Below are 6,000 nucleotides of genomic sequence, written 5' to 3'. Positions count from 1 at the left end.
TATGCGTGCTGCCAAAACTTTGAGTCAAAAATATTGTGAATCAGAATATCAACAAAAAAGTAAGTATGTTGAAAAATTAATATATATCTCTTTATGGATGATTTATTTAAAATATTAACATACACACCAAAACATAAATAAAAAAATAGTTCTAATTAGTCACATTAATTAGTTACATTAATTAGTAATGTAAATTAAATATTTAAATAAAACACACACATACATAGTAACGTTTTTACAATTCTGCAAATGTGCAATATCGAGTTAAATATTATTTCTGGATTTTTGCCATTCTAATGATACATAGAGTCATAACAGATGAATTAATGATGTTGCATTTGAAACAAGTTTACTGAGTTGTTTCGAAATGTAATTAATACTGTGAAAAAATAAGACATATTTTAATGTAAGATGCCATTTGCTTCAATATGGATGCACTGTTAGATATTTTGGTGTTCTACTCCATTTCCTCCTGCTCATCCCCCCTCCTAATTGGGTGCCGATTCCGATCCTGTAAAACCCGGGTACGAATGGTCGTGCGGAGCGTTTTCTCCGTACGACTCGTGCCCGGGAATTCCACCTTACAATGCCATTTCCGTACGAATCGTAAAAAACACCGTACGGGTAAAAAATACATACAATTCTGATCCTGGACAGCGAGTCCGCGTCGTCCGCACGAGTTAGGAAGCGTTTTACGGATCAGCAAGTACAATTCATACCTACAGCACTCCGCACGGCTATATTTTTACGGGAGCCAAAAAGGGCCGGAAAGGCTAAGTATGCTGCGATGCACGAGGAAAAGGGGGCCCGCTACGCGACATACACGCCATCACCCACATCGTACGTGTCATCATGTATGGTGCGTACCCCAACATTGCATATGTACGGACCGTACCCCCCACCGCACCCCGTTTGTACAGACCGTACCCCCCACCCCCCGTACGTCCGCACCGTACCCCCCACCCCCCGTACGTCAGCACCGTACCCCCCACACCACCTGTTTGTATGGACCGTACCCCCCCACCCGCGTATGTCCGCACCTTACCACAGGCGTACCCCCCCACCCGCATATGTCCGCACCGTTCACCAGGCATACCCCAATCCTCGCGTATGTACGGACCGTACAACTGCATTTAATTGAAATTGTAGCAAAATGTGTTGAACTGTCTAACGTAAACAACACAATGTAATACCATAGCATATACTAAGCAACTTTGCATAACAATTTAAACATAGCAGTTTAAAGCACAACAAAACAAGTCAAAACAGAGCACTGCACACATACTGCAGAAAAGCAGAAAAATCAGATTGCAATAATGTAGCACAAAATACAAAAGAACACATCACCACAAGAACAAAATGTCACTTAGAAAATATGCGGAAACTTTCTTATCACAGATTATCACCTTCAGAATCCTGTTTTCATAATTCATTGGCATAGGCACCATCTAACTTACCACCAAGAACATGAAAGAGCCCAAGTCAAAAACGTTTTACGATTGCTATATGTTTAGTTTCCAGGACTTATCTGTTCTGCATCAGAGTAGAGAGAGCTGATTGCATAGAAGTTTCACTAGGGTATATCTATTGACTTTTACAGGTAAATGTAGGACTGTTAAGGTAAGATATGAAAGATATCCTTGATTGCCGCCACATAATTCATTATGCTTTGCAGACCAAAGTCAGAAGGGATGAGTCAGAGTGTCAGAGTCCAGTGTCTCTGTGTTCTCTCATCCCATTCTCCTTACCCCATTTTTACCACTGGCACCCATATTTATATGCGTGTGGTCATTGTTGGAGGCAGTGAATGATGGAAAAGTGCATTGCTCCCATTGGATCGTGAGTGGAAGGTTAGTGTTCCTTGGGAGATAAGGATAGGTGATCTTCTGAGGTGCATGCTGACTTTTTAAAGATGTGTGAAACGATCAGCAAGGACTGAGGGGTAGATCTTAGACAAAACAGCAATACCAGATTATCTACTAGACATGAGGAAGGTACCAATCTGGACTCATACTCGAGAGCCACAGTAACAGGTGTCAGGCACTAAGGGCCTGACTCCGATCCAGTCCAGAAAGCCCTCCGTACGGCTTGGATCCGGAGGGCTTTCCCGACAAAACGTGCTCCGGGTGTCCGAGCAAGCGAGTACGATGCATCCTTAAGCATACGGACTCGATTCGCTCGGACTTCCATTGAAGTCTATGGGAGCCTGCTACAGACGCGTACAGAGGCTCCCATTGCAGAAAATGGGTGGGGAAAAGCGTACACACTGTGGTGGGCACACCACGGTGCCCGCCACACTGTGCATGCTTAGATCGGGGGGACCCATGGACACCCCCCCTAGACCGATTCGTAGGGCCCCGGGTGAAGGGGGGGGCCTGCTATGGCCCACCGAAGTACGCTTCCTGGAGCTTTTTCGAGTCGGAGGCTCCGACTCGATCCGGCTGATCGATGCGTGCATCGTACTTGATCGCTCGGAAACCGGACCCATTGTGCTGCACGAGTCGACCATGTTATAGTCATCCGGAGGGCTTCGCTGACGGGTACGAGTCGCTTGGAGTGCAAGGCGATATTCACATCGTACTTGCTCACACATACAGGAGTATGAATCATTCAGAAACAGGGGCACGAATCAGACGTGCTCGCTACGGATCCCGTTCGGAGCCCTTCCAAGTGAGATCGGATTCGGGCCCTAAGTGTAAGCAATAAAGCTTTGAATAGGAACAGAGGCAAAATAAATAGACATAGAGGCTGGGTATCACTAGTAACCGATGCGTACGGAAATGGTCTAAGGTGAAATATGGGTATGCAAAAGCATGTTGATCGAATCTAGTTCTAGTACTCCTCTAACAATATACTAGAATTTATAGAAATACATAATTCAGGTGTTATTTTTCCAGGCTTCTAATTTAATACACACACCCACCCACATAATTTAGTTAAAACTCTAAACAGATCAGGACTGAAACAACCTTCATTTACTAATTCAAAATGGAAATAATGAATGCAATATTTATTATTCAAGTAATTCAAATCATAACAAACATTCATAGACTTATTGGTACAGTAAAAAGGCGTTGATTATTTTGTCTACTAAAAGTTTCAAAATACTTCAATAATTAATTTTTAAACGATTGTCCTGCATAGCTCGGTAATATTTACGGTCTTCAAACAATAGCTCCTTAGAGTTGAAGAGGCACCTTTTTTTTATAAAAATGGGTGTCAAAATTATTCATCTTTCCTCTTTGGTCATGGGGCAACAACAAAAAACATATGGTATAGTTTTCTCATGGTAGGGGCACAGTCTGCATTGAAATTGTTATTTTGCATTATTTGCCCATCGTCTTCTGAAGTCTTTTGTTGGTAACAAATGAAAGCACATTCTTATGACGCTGATCCTATTATGCTTTTTATTGTATTTACTTCAAATAGTATTGCATTGTTAATGTATTATGAGCCATTAATCAAGCCAGCATTACTAAATGGGATAAAAGAGGTGTAGTCATTAACACATGAAATAAGCTTAAGTTGTGTCTTCAAAATGGTTTTGAGAGATTCTCTGGAGCCTGTCACTCCCTTCTCAAGTGAGTTCGATTTCTTTGGTAGCTTTACCTTTGTGGGGCCATCCTGACCTTTGATCAATTCTTGCAGGTGATACTTTAAAGTATCCACCTTTGCTTTTATGATACTGTCGCTGAGTTTAAAGATCCTGCCTTGCATACTAGGTAGTATTTTCTTAGGCCAAATCACAGATGGATCTGTGCTATTTCGGTGTTGTTAGGGACTGAGAAATCTTTCCTAAAAATGTTACATTGTAGTGTATCCAGCAGTGGAGGGATTCTAGTTGGAAAGATGCACTGAGCGTGTGAGAGAGAAGGAGGAAACTTGGCTCCTATTGAGGTTGGCATCCACCGACAGGCTTTGCAGCTTGGCGTTTATCCAGCAGATGACAAATGTTAAGGCGGACGCTTTATTCCTGATGCTTGCCAGTTGGTACCTCGAAAAGCCATTATTAGATAGCCATACGCCCAAATAATTACATAGTGGTTGTACAATGCAGAATCCAGCATTGTTTTGCTTTATTTTTGTATTTCACAAAGATCACTATTTTCGTTTTGGCTTCCTCGGCTGTACGCTTATTTAGCTGAATATAGATAAGTAGCTCAAATAGCTTTACCTTTGTTTAATCATCAGGTAATAGCAGATCATCTGTATTTTGAAATATCTGGATCTTTTGCAATCTGATCTTAGCGGGAAAAGATCATGCTTTGTCCATGGCTGAAGCTATATCTCTAGAGTAGAGACTAAATAAGACTAAATAAGAGTAGTGGCAAAACGCAGCCCTGTTTAAGCTCAGAATCTGTTTGATTAGTTCATTGACATGATAACCCATCCCGGTCTTCATTTTAAGCCGCGTGTCTGAATGTAAAAAGATGATGGCTCTCAGCAAGGATTTTGTAAAACCCAATTTTTCTAGTTTTGACCCCAATATTCTGCGATCCACTTTATTGGGTGCAGCTGAGTAAGCTATAAAGTATGCAAAGAGAGGTGGGCCATGTCTCTTGATGAAGTTGTGTGCTATATGAATTAGTGCTAAACCATTACCACTAGAATGCAATTAAGAACTGCACATATGCAAATAATCTCTGAAATTGATCATATGCACAATTATAGCTAGCATATCCCATTTGGATATTCCGAACACCATGCTGGATTTTGCTGGTTGACAAGGAGTTTACAATCTAAAACATATTGTGGATGGCGCACAACCCTAGGCTTTAGACAGTGATTGCATGGTTGCAGAGTAGACACCTGTCAGATCTCTAAAGAAACCGAAAACTCCTAAAAGATGCAAACTGTAGGAGTAGAATGCAGGAAGAAATTAGGGATGCACTGCTGTAGAACAAGCTTCTGCAGTAGACACAGCTGGCAAGGTATATGGAAAAATGTTCAGTGGTATTATCTGCTATTCAAAAAATAAGTGTAGGAAAGTGCCCCGTCTTTGCATGGTTACCACCGTCTGATGCAACCCGACTTGATGTGTCCTGGGACCCTGCCAATCAGGTTCCAGGGGCCTGTGTTCATTCCCAAAATTGTACCTTTGTATCCACAATTGGCACATCCTTGGCCCCAGGTATGCCCCTTGTAAAAGGTGCCATGGGTACCAAGGGCACTGTGACCAAGAAAGACCTCTGAGGGTTGCAGCACCCATTGTGCCACCCTTAGGGGCCCTGCACCTTAACCTACACACTCTGCCACAGTAGGCTGCATGTTTTGGTGCAGAGAAAAGTGAAGAGTCGGCATGGCACACACCCCGGCGTTCCATGCCTGTAATCCACTGCCTAAGGCCTAGGTATGTCACTCCTCTAGCGGGGTGCATTAGTCCTAAGGTGAGGGTACAGAGGCATGAACCCTATACCCCTTCAGGGTCTATGTCCATTCATAGACATTGTAAGTGTAGTAAAGCCATAAATAGTATATGGTCTGGGAGGTGGTCGCTATGAACTCCACAGCTCCATAATGGCTTTCTTAAAACTGGAAAGTTTGGTGGCAAACTTCTCAGCACATTAAACCCACACTGATGCCGGTGTAGGATTTAAAGTAAAATGCATCTTAGAGATGTCCCCTGAAAGCAGGCCAGCCCTGATGTGGTTCCTGAATGGCCGACCACCATTGCAGCCACCAAACAGGTTTCTGGACCCTTGGATAGAGGGCCTCCGCTCTCTGGGACCAGAAACAAAGCCCATCCTGGGTAGAGGTATCATGCCCCCTCCCCCAGGATGGGCTGCGCCCACGAAAGGGTAAGCTTCAAAGGCCTATTGATGCTGTCCCTGCCTTTTGCTGCCCCCAGCAACTGTCTCCCACTGGTTCTGATCCCCACTTGGGCGGGAGAATCGGCGGGAAATCCAAGTTAGGAAAAGAGTTGTGCCCCCTGTTGCTAACCCCACCCCACAGGTGAGGGAAGCAAAGTGAAGCACACATCTCAGTCCCCTCTATCTTGGA

This window comes from Triturus cristatus, chromosome 7 (assembly GCF_964204655.1).
Source record: "Triturus cristatus chromosome 7, aTriCri1.1, whole genome shotgun sequence".
NCBI classification, from domain to species: domain Eukaryota; kingdom Metazoa; phylum Chordata; class Amphibia; order Caudata; family Salamandridae; genus Triturus; species Triturus cristatus.
The sequence above is the reverse complement of the archived record's forward strand: the minus strand, read 5'-3'. Positions refer to the sequence as shown.